Raw genomic sequence first — 15,207 nt, 5'->3', positions numbered from 1 at the left:
CGCTGAACACCGTGCCACTCAAAAACAGAGTGTGTCCTCTCGTGCTCGCCCACAAAAATCTCGGGGACACGGAGGGCGCTCTCAAACCCAGCAGTCTTCGAGGGGTAAAACGGATCTGCGGACCGTTATTACCGCCAAGAAGGCTGCTGGGAAAAGGTCCTGACGTCCGAGGGCTCAGGACAAATGAGGGTAGTTCCCCCCGAAGCAGAGCGGTTAACACCTCTTTTTACGGTGCCCGTCTCTCTTCGGTGCCCTCAGGGGACCGTTCTGCCAACCCTGCCACCTCTGGTGTTACAGGGCGCAGCGGTCTCCGGCGAGCACATATCTCAAGGTCCACCCGGAAACGTAGTGGCCTCGGGATGCCCGCCCCCTCCGAGGAGGGTGCTAGAGCAGTCTGTTCGGTCGTTCCCTGCCGGTACGCCGTTACAGGGCAACGAACCGACTACTCAACAGCAACAAAATCCAGAAACCAGTCTCGAGAGGCTGGTACCTCTAGTAGAATCTTTGACAGCGTGGAAGCTACTGTCAAATGTTTCTCGTTGGGTCCTGCAGACCGTGGAAAAAGGGTATCAGATACAATTCAAAAAACGCCCACCTCGGTTTATGGGGGTCCTGCCCACAGTGGTGGGCCCCGAGCAGGTTCTGGTTATGGAACAGGAAGTAAACACTCTGTTAGAGAAAGGGGCCATAGAATATGTACCTCCCTCCAACAGGGAAACCAGGTTTTACAGCCGGTACTTCATAGTTCCAAAAAAGGACGGGGGATTGCGTCCCATTTTAGATCTTCGAGTTCTGAACGAGTCAGTCATGCAGCTCAAGTTCAAAATGTTAACTTTGAGACAAATCGTGCCACAGATCAGGTCCGAGGACTGGTTTGTCACGATAGATCTCAAGGACGCATATTTCCATATTTCCATCCGTCCGTGTCATTGGAAGTTCCTGAGGTTTGCTTTCGGGGGCAAAGCATACCAATATCGAGTTCTTCCATTCGGCCTGGCTTTATCACCCCGCACTTTCACCAAATGCGTGGATGCAGCTCTGGCGCCTCTGCGCCTCCAGGGTATTCGCATCATGAACTACATCGACGATTGGTTGATTTTAGCTCAGTCGCATCAGTTGGCGGTTCAACATCGAGATGTTGTTCTCGCCCACATGAAAGAGCTGGGGTTACGGCTGAACGCCAAGAAGAGTGTGCTTTCTCCACTACAGAGGACCACTTTTTTAGGCGTGGTTTGGGATTCTGTGTCGATGCAGGCGTGCCTGTCACCGCCACGGATAGATTCCATCCTTGCAGCTGTGAAAAGTGTAAAGCTAGGCCAGCTACTCACTGTCAAACAGTTCCAGAGACTGTTGGGTCTCATGGCAGCAGCTTCCAACGGGATACCTTTTGGACTACTGCACATGAGGCCCTGCAGTGGTGGCTCAGGACCAGAGGGTTTTCCCCGAGGGGCAACCCATTTCGCACGATCAAGGTCACGCGGCGATGCCTACGTGCCTTGGTTATGTGGAAGAAACCCTGGTTCCTGTCCCAGGGCCCAGTGCTGGGAGCTCCTTGTCGTCGCAAACTGCTAATGACGGATGCTTCCCTCACGGGCTGGGGAGCGATCCTAGAGGGTCGCTCATCTCAAGGTCTGTGGGAAGACCATCATCGTTCCTGGCATATCAATCGCCTAGAGATGTTAGCTGTCTTCCGGGCTCTGAGGAGCTTTATCACAGATCTCAGGGGACACCATGTGTTAGTACATACGGACAACACGTCGGTAGTCGCCTATATCAACCACCAAGGGGGTTTGCGCTCGCGCCCATTGTCCAATTTGGCACGCCATATCCTCTTGTGGTCCCAGGGGAAGTTGCTGTCTCTCAGGGCAGCCTACATCCCCGGGGTACAGAATATAGGAGCAGACACTCTGTCGAGACAGGGGCCGAGGCCCGGGGAATGGAGGCTCCACCCCGAGGTGGTGGAGCTGATATGGAGGGAGTTTGGCCAAGCACAAGTGGATCTGTTTGCGTCTCGAGAGACGTCTCACTGTCCACTTTGGTTCTCCCTCACGCATCCAGCTCCTCTGGGACTGGATGCTATGGTACAGACGTGGCCGAGGCTACGTCTGTACGCCTTTCCCCCAGTGGCTCTGCTGCCGGGAGTTCTGGAAAGAGTTCGCAGGGACCGGGTCCATCTACTTCTTATAGCCCCGCGCTGGCCGGGCAGAGTATGGTTTCCCGATCTTGTGTCCCTCCTCGACGGGCATCCTCTGGAGTTACCCGTCAGGAGGGACCCTCTGTCCCAGGCAGAGGGCTCGATATTTCACCCTCGGCCAGAACTGTGGAACCTGTGGGCTTGGCCTCTGAGGGGGCCCAGCTCATAGAGTCAGGTCTCTCAACTGAGGTTGTTGAGACCATTCTACAGTCCAGAGCTCCCTCCACGAGGAAACTTTATGCCCTGAAGTGGAGAGTATTCACTTCTTGGTGTAGTGACCATCGGTTGGATCCAGTCAACTGCCCAATTGGTACAGTTCTGGAGTTCCTGCAGGACCGGTTCACTGCAGGTCTGACCCCGTCCACTTTAAAGGTTTATGTGGCGGCCATAGGTGCTTACCACATTCCTTTGGGTGGAATGTCTGTGGGGAAAGACCCTCTGGTATCTCGTTTCCTTCGTGGCACTTGGAGGCTGAGGCCTGCAGTTCGCTCTAGGGTGCCACCATGGGATTTGTCCGTTGCGCTGCAAGGCCTTTCCCTGGCCCCCTTTGAGCCCATTGAGGAGGTTCCTGAGAAGTTTCTAACTCTGAAAGCTCTGTTTCTTCTCGCCATCTCTTCTCTTAAAAGAATAGGGGATCTCCAGGCATTGTCGGTTGCTCCGTCATGCTTGGAGTTTGCTCCGGGTATGGTCAAAGCTTTTCTTCACCCTAGACCGGGCTATGTCCCCAAGGTCCCCACTAATGTGGCTAGACCTATTGTTCTGCAGGCCTTCTGTCCTCCTCCCTTTCAGAATGCGGACCAGGAGGCTAATAATTTGCTTTGCCCAGTTCGGGCGTTAGACGCTTATGTCCACAGAGCTGCCCTGTGGCGTAAAAGTGATCAATTATTTGTGTGCTTTGGGTCTCCTAACAAGGGAGGTCCGGTGTCTAAGCAAAGGATGAGCAAGTGGGTGGTTGAGGCTATCTCACTTGCTTATGAGGCGGCTGGACAGCCTTCTCCTTTGGCTGTCCGGTCGCACTCTACTAGGAGTATGGCGGCCTCTAAGGCCCTTATATCAGGAGTTTCGTTACAGGACGTCTGTGATGCGGCAGGCTGGTCCTCACCGCACACCTTCGTCAGGTTCTACTCTCTGGATTTAGACTCTGCTCCAGGGTCTCATGTTTTGTCTTCTTAGTGCTGCTCACTTGATACACACAGGACAGACATTTGTAGCTATGGAGGCGTTGGTATAGACGTTCCCCATAGCGTCAGTTTCGACGCAACGGGAGTTCCCTTGAAAGGGAACGCCTCGGTTACGACTGTAACCTCGGTTCCCTGAAGAGGGAACGAGCGTTGCGTCGCCTTGCCATATCTCCTTCATGCCTGTCAGCGCGACTTCAGACTTTACGAAGCTTTCGTTTTCTGTTTCGGGCCGGCTTTTATAGCTTCCTGGTACGTGACATCACCCGCCTCTGACGTTCCGCCACACCATTGGACTGATTTGACATGTGCTTCAAGACGTCATCACGCAAAGCGTTCCCCATAGCGTCAGTTTCGACGCAACGCTCGTTCCCTCTTCAGGGAACCGAGGTTACAGTCGTAACCGAGGCGTTCAACCTCCACAACATTTAGTCATTTGTGCACATCATAGTAGCAGTTTCTCATTCCTTCCAACAAATTGCAAATGCTTTTGGACATGCATCAATTGCTTTCATACAACTCTCTGCTGTTTTATAACATTATCATTTGCTTATGTCATGTCAGTCAAAATTAACTATACTTGTGAATGCTGAATAGTCATTCCATATAAAACTTATAGTCCTCATTTCATTGCTTGAGTCGTTACATACAAAAATGTTGAACTAGTTGACAAAATCTGTCAAGCAAATTTTACACTTTTTAAAAAATCTTTTTTTTAAATCTTTTTTTTCCTGAAAATGTCTCCTAAATTGAACAATGCCAGACAGAGAGGAGCGTCTGGATGTGCATGAATGATTACAGTACTATGTATGTTGTATGTTCAGTTCCAATATGTACTGCAATATTGTTTCCAGTTGTGCACAGCTCTACCCAAAGGGAGTTTATGTCTGTTGTAAATAAGGGTGTATTTTTTTCTTTTTCTTTTTAGAATTGCAAAGAGAATATGCAGTAAAAATGTGAAACCTACATATTCAGTGTCTTGTACTCAGTTACCTCACTAAATACAGTAATGTGTAACTTTACTGTATTCTTCAAATGGCTGTGCAAACAGTATATAGTGCTGTCTTGAGCATTCTCAGGTATGTCACCAAGATCTGACTTTTTTGCATTGGAAAACATTTACAGAGTAAACTGTCATAATGAAAACATGACAAAGCCATTTGACTATCTTGTTCATAAACAATGGTGTCAGGACTTTTCATCTTGATGACACTGAAGCTTTCATTGACATGAATACTTGTACTGAATGAGCTCTCCATTTTGAGCAAGTGACACGCTTTTGCAGGTTATCAACTAGGTTTTGCAGTTTGTACTAATTGTTTTGAGAACTGCATTAACTGTTGTGCAAATGTAAATAGTGATGTGAGAAATGCACCAAAGCGACTGAGAAAAACTGTAATATTCAAGCAAACCAAAATTGCCATTGTCTCTCATTGTTGTTCCTCATCAAAATGTCAAACTAACTTAAAGGGGTGGTTGATTATGATTTGACTTCTCTAACTTTAGTTAGTGTGTAATGTTGCTGTTTGAGCATAAACAACATCTGCAAAGTTACGACGCTCAAAGTTCAAAGCAAAGGGAGATATTTGCTTTTACAGAAATTACTTCTTAAGAACTACAACAAACGGCTGGTAGAGACTACACCACATTCCTCCCGGGTTAGTGACATCACAAACACTAGAATTTACATAAACCCCGCCCCCTGAACACGATTTATAGATTATCAAGACAGAATATGCTAATCAATGACTAGAAGATAACTACACATCAGCTTCATAAATTCATCAACTAAACATTGAGAAATGTCCTGTTCTACATGTCACTTCTTCTCGAGTCTCTCCATCATTGTCCAACTCCGGTTTGAACATAAAAGGATAAACGTTTTTGAAATGTTCAGTGCTTTAGATATAAACACACACACATGCATGTATATATTTAAGAAAGATTTGTTATTTACATATAAAAACATTTTTATATATATATATATACTGTATATATAATATAAATTATGTATAAATATATATACAGTATATACATGCAAATATGTCTTAAATAGATACATGCATATGTGTGTATTTATATATACAAAACAATTATACACAGTACACACACATATATTATTATATTATGATATGTTTTGCATGCAAATAAATGTGATTAACCATTGCCCAGCACTCATTTTTATATTTCATTAGTGATTGTAAAGAAAAGTGAAACTGAAGTGATTAAGTGACACGTTATCATCGAACAGCATTGCGATTGGCTGAGATAAACATGTGACCATCTGCTGGTTTAGTTGATCAGTGAAAATATGCAGTTGTGAAAAAGGCAAGATGTTTTTTTATTTTATGATATTGCTATCAGGAGGAGCAGGAATATGAGACTCAACAGAATCTAAAGGCAGGATTGTGTGATGTTTCGGGGGAACAGTGACTCTGAGGAGCTCAGGAGGGCTTTGCTTTTGTCATGTGTGTATCTGGGCTCTCTGGAGGCTGAATAGGACACACACCGCCCCAGGACCAGCAACACACACCCCGCTTCTACACTCTCTGTGGCCGTGGATCACAGATTTCTGCAGGCCTTTGTACAAACAGAGAGAGAGAGAGAGAGAGTAAAGAACCATGCAGAGGTTACAGGGAGAGAGAACACAAAATGAAAAGGAAAAGATTCAATTGGCAATTCTTTATGCATCACTTTTTATAAAACACACATGAAGCACATGCAACGATGCATCAGTTGCATTTTATATAAATCCGCAGTTTATATCAAGTAGAGTTAAAGCGATTGTCCACCCAAAAATGTAAATTATATCATTAACTCACGCTGTCATTCCAAATCTGTATGTGTTTCTTCCTTCTGTGAAATGCAAAAGAGAGAGAGAAAAAAAAGAGCTTTTGAAGAATGTTGGTGATTTAACCGTTTCAAACCCATTGACTTCATTTGAATGAACAAAAGAAAAAGAAAAAACAATGGAAGTCAATGGTATTCTGCCAATACCAAATATTTGAGCATTGTCATATCCATTACCATGCCAAACACTCATGACAGAACTCTATTAAACAGAACATTATTTGTTTTTCCCATAAATTAAGAACATTAAAACACCCATTACAGTTTTTCTCAGTCGCTTTGGTGCATTTCTCACATCACTATTTACATTTGCACAACAGTTAATGCAGTTCTCAAAACAATTAGTACAAACTGCAAAACCTGCAAAAGCGTGTCACTTGCTCAAAATGGAGAGCTCATTCCTCAAAAGCAAGTATTCATGTCAATGAAAGCTTCAGTGTCATCAAGATGAAAAGTCCTGACACCATTGTTTATGAACAAGATAGTCAAATGGCTTTGTCATGTTTTCATTATGACAGTTTACTCTGTAAGTGTTTTCCAATGCAAAAAAGTCAGATCTTGGTGACTCTACCTGAGAATGCTCAAGACAGCACTATATACTATTTGCACAGCCATTTGAAGAATACAGTAAAGTTACACATTGCTGTATTTAGTGAGGTAACTGAGTACAAGACACTGAATATGTATGTTTCACATTTTTACTGCATATGCTCTTTGCAATTCTAATTTGTTCACAGAATTGTGCAAAAGAAAAAATACACCCTTATTTACAACAGACATAAACTCCCTTTGGGTAGAGCTGTGCACAACTGTACACAATATTGCAGGACATATTGGAACTGAACATTGGTTGCAACTAATGCTTCACACACACCTTCTCATCAGTGAAAGCTGAGATTCACCTTAGAGAAATTGTTCAATTTAGGAGACATTTTCAGAAAAAAAAAAAGATTTTTTTTTTTTTTTTAAATTTGCTTGACCGATTTTGACAACTAGTTCAACATTTTTGTATGTAATGACTCAAGCAATGAAATGAGGACTATTAGTTTTATATGGAATGACTATTCAGCATTCACAAGTATAGTTAATTTTGACTGACATGACATAAGCAAATGATAATGTTATAAAACAGCAGAGAGTTGTATGAAAGCAATTGATGCATGTCCAAAAGCATTTGCAATTTGTTGGAAGGAATGAGAAACTGCTACTATGATGTGCACAAATGACTAAATGTTGTGGAGGTTGAACTAACTGTTGTGCAAATGTAAATAGTGATGTGAGAAATGCACCAAAGCGACTGAGAAAAACTGTATTACAAGCTGACATGAAGCAAAGTCACAGTGCCATGTTTTCAGACAGACAGACAGACAGACAGACAGACAGACAGACAGACAGACAGATAAAAGTGAAGCCGAAGCGTCTCGATCGCCCCCTGGTGCCTGGTCCCAGTATAGCTCATAAACCCCGCCTCCCCATGAAGTCTAATGGGACGCGAGGGAAACTAAACAACCAAATAACACTTCAAAATAAAACATTTCAAAGACGTTTTCTGTCATTTTAGGTAGTTTTTATCACGCTGATGTAAGTTTAAGCGTTCGTTTAAAAAAAAAAGTTTGGTCTTAGTTAGTTATTTGACGCTATAAAAACGGGAATGTGACATTATGATTGACAGCTGTGATTGACAGCTTCTCTGAGCGAAGTATCACTGAGGCACCAGTGATGAGCGCTGCGTTTTACCCAAAGTTGAACATTCTTCAACTCTCGACGACCGGTAAAAAACGCTCTCACGAGTTAAAAAAAACGCTCAGCGCCTCATGCGCATGATTACGTTTTAGTCACATAACATCGTTGCTTTCTACAACTAATTTTTTTTAATTGAAATTTTGAAAATATTGTGAAAGTTTTGCGCAAATCTGTAATGGAAACGCGGCTAGTGATGGCATGTGTGTGAGAGCGCTGTGCCCTATCTGTCAGTGTGAAGGGTACTCAGATTCCTCTGGCACTGGGCCGGGTTGGCTGTTGTTTTTATCAGGCTTCTTCACACCAGGCTTGACTCGGGGCAAACGGCACATGGATAAGTGAAACAAACACACGCTGAGCTTAGCAACACTGGCTGAAGAAGCCTGATAACCACAGGGCCAGAAGAGGAGCGTTCGCTGATCCCGCGGGCCAAGCTCTGAAACATGGACACATGTCTACGCCTTTCATACAGTCAAACCAACATTTACTCAGACACCTTCAACATTTCTCACTTTATCACAGTTTATTCGCTCTAGTTTACAAAATGTTACTAAAATATGACAAGAATCAGTTGATATTTGACTGGTTTTGTCCGTCCTTCTGTTAGACTGTCTCACACATGAATTATGTTGAATATCTGTCAGCTGTTAAATTTAACTACACTATTAGATAATACCAGTTTAGCTCAACCAATCACCAAGCCATGCTTCATTTTGTTCAGTCTGTGTGTAAAAAGATCGCATTAGCAATTAAAGAAAAAAACACTTCAGCAAAACATGTTCAGGTCAAAGTATCTGAGGAATTTTTGGTCCCTAATGTTTATAAATGTCACTGGTAGTCCCTGTATGAAGAATATTTGGGTATAATATGTCACAGTTTACTTTATTTTTGCTCTCCTCATTTACATTAATGAACTATCGTGTCCTGCACACATTAGTAAAAAAAAATAAAAATAAATAAAATAATTATAACTGGTGTCTGAATAATTTTTCTGTTTGTCTGTATGGCGCTCTCAAAACATGCCTTTCTGTAAGAGGGCAGAAGCCTTTTGTAAAGAAGACAGGGTCATATGATACTATTTCAGAAGTTTATTATTGTGTTTATTGGGTGTACTAGAATAGTTTAACATAGTTTAGTGTTCATTTTTTTGCATTTTTGCAGCACCTCTATTCCCAGTCTGTCTGAAACGCTCAGGAGTGTGTTTCCCATAAACGCTGTAATTCGCTGCTTCACTATAATAGTACTGTTCATCGCTGAAGAAATCAACTAGCTATTCACGACTGTTTCCCGAAACCTTATTGTCGCAAATTGGTCGTTCAACCACGTTGGTTAATGATGTCACGCAGGTGTTGGAGTAATAACTACTGCTAATGAATCTGTTTGAGATCGAATTAACGCTAGATGTTTCTCTATAGATTACAGCCATGCATCTGAGGACTATTTCTCATTTTTCTCAGTTATTTTGCTTTATTCCCAGATTCAATCATCGGCTCGTTCTCGTTCGCACATGCGCACTCTTCAATAAACTACGCTTTAAATCTTTTGACAAACTAAGATGTAAATGATATTTGTATGTATCCTAAATAAAAGATACAGATTGTACTGAATATCAGCTTGCTTATTTTGCTCAAGATCAGGATGTATTGAGTCCACATGTCATGCAAACATGAAACTCTTCTAACCGCAGATCGAGAGTGTCGTTACACACACACACACACACACACACACAACTCTGCGATGTTGTTTACGAACGTTCGTTGGAACGATGGTTTCAGGAAACACTGACTCGTTAAACTGCTGATAACGATGAACTTGTGACCATAGTTGGCTAACGAAGCTTTCGGGAAATGCACCCCTGATTGAGTTCTGGTTTTTATAAAGCCCCGCCCCTAAAAGCCCAGAGTGCTCTGATTGGCCAGGTGACCAAGTGCACTGTGATTGGCCAAACACCTCAAGCGTGTGTCGGAAATGTAACGCCCCTTAAGGCCAATTTATACTTCTGCGTCGAGTGTACGCCGTAGTGTACGTCGTAGGCTACGCACGTAGCATTTATACTACTGCGAATGTCTGTGTTGCTCTGCAGTTACACCGCCGAAACGCTAGTTGGCGCGGGTGGGTTTTAATGTTCCACTGTGTTTACATTCCTCGCGGCTGTTTTGAGTTTAGGTTTCTACGAGCAATGGCGTCTGAAGGAGTCATACAGATGGCTGTATTTCCGCACTTCTTCAAGCAATCTCTCAGTCACTTGGTCTATTTCCATGGCTCTTCACTGATCTTCGGAATTTAAAAATGGCGGGCGGGCGGTGCAGAGTGCAGAAGATCATTCCGGAAATGCGTAGGAGGAAACGCGATGCTATCCAGCCGACCAATCACAGATCTTGCGGTCCGCGTCGCCGCGACGCGTAGTTACATTTTTGAGGAGGTGCGCGTCAGGGTACGGCGAAGGGTACGACGTATGGTACACGTCAATGTGTATGCTACGCCGTACCTTCTACGCGCACCCGACGCAGAAGTATAAATTGGCCTTTACTCTAATCGCAAGCTTCAGCTTCCAAGGCTTCTAAAGCAAATGAAGACACAGTTAATAAAGTCGTAGGTTTTACCGCATCAGTTCAAGCCAGAGACACATAGTGAAAATGCAAGCAGATCGATCAGAACCAACTTTACAAGCTCGACTTGAGCAGAATGTTTTTATTTTGTAACTCTCTCACCTTTCAGATACAATGAATGATAAAGCGCTTTACTCAAGCAAACTTTTGTGTTGTACCGTTCAGGTACAGCGTTATAAACCAATCAAACATTGATTCCTAATTCAGTCTGTTTTCAGAAGGCCAAACAAAGAGATTTTGCTTTCGCATCCAAACACACAGCCTTTGGGAGGCATTGTGCTAATATTTCACACACTGACACGGTCGACGTCCAGATATTACTTCCACAAACATCTGAGGCGTTTTAGAGCAGATTCATCACACACTGAAGGAAACCATTAAAAAAGCATCATATGACCCCCTTTAAAGATTTAGATAAGAAAATATTTGACAGTACAGAAATGAAACAAAACAAAAAATAATTCATGAGACTTGGTCTTATTAAATATCATCTAAATATGCGGAAACATTATTATTAATAAAGTACTGAATTATAATATTTTCTTTTCTGTCATTTTGTTTATCGGTTAACTTTGTCTGGTTTTAAGTGTGCCTTTAAATCTGGTGCCGCTGGTCATGTGCTTTATCTGTTCCTAGTCATTAAAGCACCATTGCTGACTTTATTGCCACTAGCAATGCAGCATGACAAGAATAATTCATTAATTCAGTCATAAATTAATTTTTGTAATGACATAAAGGTTAGTTTCCTGTAATGACATAAAGGTTAGAAGCTCTTTGTTAGAAGATTGCCTCATTTAATCTGTGTTGAACGTTTCTATTTTATTCTATCCTATAAGCAAACACCTACTCATGTTTCTATAATGTAATATTGAAAGCCCACTCACAAATCAATTTTCATAAATTGCCTTCATTTTCTATTTCAGTATTGATTGTAGTTATGAGACTGGATGCAAAGTCGAGCTAATTGAGGAATGTAATTGATTTTATTCCACCCATGAGCCAGAAGGAACCAGTTTAGGCAAAGGAGATCGAACCAGAAGAGACTCGCTGACCTGAAAACCTTTTAATGAGGCAACTATAAAAAAAATAGATGCATCCATGCACATAATTCTGCTGAGCTCAAAAGAACTGACAATTCATTAATCATAGGACCAGTTATTGGCATCAGTGCGTATGGCGATATTTAAACATCTAGCGATTATTATAGTGCCGTTTGAAAATTCTAAAACTTGTTCAAGAAATTAATGTTGGTGCATTAATATTTCAGCTGATGTACAGTCACATGCATTTGAATGCGACTACCGTTTTATGAAGCTATTTCAATATGACTAACTTTACTTGATATGGACTCTATATAAAGTCCTTTACTGAAGTATGTACTTCACCGACATCTTACCATTAATCCTACCAGCAAATTACAGCAGTTCAGAAAGCATCTGATCATAGAGATGTGGATGTGTTTGAACCAGCGCTGCGTTTCGGCACTACAGTAAAGCCATGTCACGTTGATTTATAAAAAGCTGAAACTTTACAGTATTAAACATCAGTGTCTCTTTTAATAAGAATTACAACTTCAGTTTCTATTATAAAGCGTCTGTCCAGTGTGTTTACTTCAACGGACTGAACAGAAGAAATGAACCAGAGAAGATTTACACCTCAAAGAAAGGCGGAGCCTCAGAGCCACACCCACCTATTACATCATCACCACTGACCAATGGGAGTTCAGAGGCGTTTACCAGCAAACTTTCCAGAAAAGTCCAATTTCACCCTCAACTTTTTACAATTTAAATCATTTCATCTTAAGGCATTTTTTTTTAAAAAGTCCCCCTGTGGTTAAAATCAAGTTTTTAATGTAGTTTATGTGTCTATGTGGTGTTTTTAATCTGCTTTAAGACAAACCATGTGTAAATTCATAAGTCGACACCATTGCTGAGTATTTTCTCCTTAAAACTGCAGTGAACCAAAGACAGTCTCAAACACACGCTTTGAAATCGCTGGTGTTTCTGACGTCACAAACTACCTTGTAACCAATCAGATCAACGTGTGATCGTCAACCAGTGGATCTCTGAGTGAGTGAGTGAGTGAGTGGAGGCGGGGCTCATTTGCATATTCATAGAACCACGTATACTAAATAATAATAATAATAATAATAATTCATTACATTTATATAGCGCTTTTCTCAGCACTCAAAGCGCTTTACATAGAAGGGGGGAATCTCCTCAACCACCACCAATGTGCAGCATCCACTTGGATGATGCGACGGCAGCCATATTGCGCCAGAACGCCCACCACACACCAGCTTACTGGTGGAGAGGAGACAGTGATGAAGCCAATCAGTATATGGGGATGATTAGGAGGCCATGATGGACAGAGGCCAAGGGGCAAATTTGGCCAGGATGCCGGGGTTACACCCCTACTCTTTCGAAAGACATCCTGGGATTTTTAATGACCACAGAGAGTCAGGACCTCGGTTTAACGTCTCATCCGAAGGATGAGAGCAAGGGTGTCGGCAAAATGAGGCAAGGGTGTCGAGTTACATTCAACAATTTATATATTTTTTCAATGAATATGTCATTTTGGTGATCAAAGATGAGTTTTAAGGGATACATTTATTGACTACAGGGGAACTTTAAGATAAAAATATTTTAAAGATCACGAGAAAAATGAATACAGTCAAGTGTGCCTAAACTTTAAGCTCATGACGTACAACATGATAAGGATTTCAAACTAAAGTAAGTCCCTTTTTCTCTCTTGGTGGGCCGTCATCACAATACGGATGGCACACAGCTGCGAGAAACCTCTCAGCGGGGACACATCGTCTCCATCTGTCCTGTGAACGCTCCCAGAAAGCATGGCGTGAGTGTCGGGAAGAACGGGAAGAAACCACATTATGCACCTGTTCCAAATCTCCCAACTCTCACAATTTGTCATGGTCATTTTGTGCCGCTAAAGGAGTTTTACTCACCTGCACCTGGTTCAAATGGACCCGCTCTTACAGGGGACACCAGCAGAATTTGTACACTCAAAAAAAAAATGCTGGGTTGTTTCAACCCAACTTTGGGTCAAATACGGACAAAAATTAAATTTTTAACCCAACGTTTGGGTCAAATACAGACAAACCCAGCCATTGGGTTAAAACATTTTTTATTACATTTTTAACCCAACGTTTGGGTCAAATACGGACAAACCCAGCCATTGGGTTACATTTTTAACCCAACGTTTGGGTCAAATACAGACAAACCCAGCCATTGGGTTACATTTTTTAATTACATTTTTAACCCAACGTTTGGGTTTGTCCGTATTTGACTCAAAAGCCCTACATTTGACTCATATTTGACCCAACGTTGGGTTGAAACAACCCAGCATTTTTTAGAGTGCAACGAAAATCTCCGGAAATATGAATTGCACCTGTTAACCGTGTACCTTGTGGGGGAATGCACACATCTCGACACATGAGATGATAGATGTTTTGCTACGCACTCGCAGAACGGCGTATGGACATCATCCAAGAATATCATCAACACTGAGTGAAAGTGTGTGTTATTATGTGAATGGCTGTTTGGGAGTTTGTGTGTGTCAGACAACGCACTCAATTTAGCAGGTGTGCTTCGACAGACTTGAATTTGCGCCAAGCCGGCGGTGAAAAAGCACGAGAGAAAGAGAGAGAGCGACAGAGATAGAGAGACTGTGTGAGGTGCTGACAGATGGGGACGGTTTAACTTCTAGCGTTCGGTTAAGATCCCAAGCTTCCCTGGGCTTTCTGTGCCAAGCAGGTGCACACAAAAATACCAGAGAGAAAGAAAAAATTCAGCTGCTTTCTTCACTGGTTGTTAAGGAGTCATTCATAAAAGCTACTTTCTAGTTGAGAGCCTGCCAAGGCCAAGAGTGTTGGTATTCATTAATGGACACTAAAGCCATAAAAATGGCTTTATACTAGGGGTGTAACAATGCCCTCGTGTCACGATTCGATACATATCACGATACCGAACTCCCGATACAATATTATTGCGATACTCCAAGACATGATAAAAGGTTAACAAAAAATTACACTTTGATTAAAATTTGGATGAAGCCAATCAGATCGCAGCTTGCTGTTTTGAGAAAGCTCCCGCCATTTTTGCGTGCGATATGCGTTAGACAATCTGTGAACCGTAACTCAAGACAGCCGGTCCAGTTCCAGAGCGTCAGTGATCAAAATGTTTTGTAACATGGTAACTGAGGCTACGTCCACATTAATCCAGATACATTTGAAAACGGCGTTTTCGTTTAATTACGCTCTCCGTCACACTAGTGTGTTCAGGCGTGTTCAGGCGTGTTCAGGTGTTTCAGTGTGGATGAGAAACTTTTGGAAAACGCCTGATAACGCTAAATTCACCTTATACTGCGCATGCGTAAAACCTCACAGAAGCTCACTGAGATGATACACACGGAAAAATAAATAATAAAGTTATCGCGCAATTCTTCTGGCAGGATCATTTTATTTATCAAAATATCTCATCATTCAACTGAAGCGTCCAGATCTCACTCACTATTATATGTTTGGTCTAAAACTGCTCATGTTTCGCCGCAGGACAGCAAAAGTGAGTGAATTGTGTCATCTTTGCAGGACTGTGATATGAAGAGTGTGTGAAGTAAC

General features: G+C 42.4%; 1 long non-coding RNA gene across 1 annotated transcript in view; it reads right to left on the bottom strand.

Moving 5' to 3' along the window:
• LOC309492210 overlaps window positions 1-15,207 on the bottom strand; it is a 153,536-nt gene that overhangs the window by 62,111 nt on the left and 76,218 nt on the right. The window contains exon 2 of the long non-coding RNA XR_014203465.1: window positions 9,478-9,692. This is a non-coding gene — a long non-coding RNA (uncharacterized lncRNA). The remainder of the gene's footprint in view (window positions 1-9,477; window positions 9,693-15,207) is intronic.

Source organism: Leuciscus leuciscus (assembly GCF_965113295.1).
Source record: "Leuciscus leuciscus genome assembly, chromosome: 2".
NCBI classification, from domain to species: Eukaryota; Metazoa; Chordata; class Actinopteri; order Cypriniformes; family Leuciscidae; genus Leuciscus; species Leuciscus leuciscus.
This window is presented reverse-complemented; position numbering and strand designations above follow the sequence as displayed.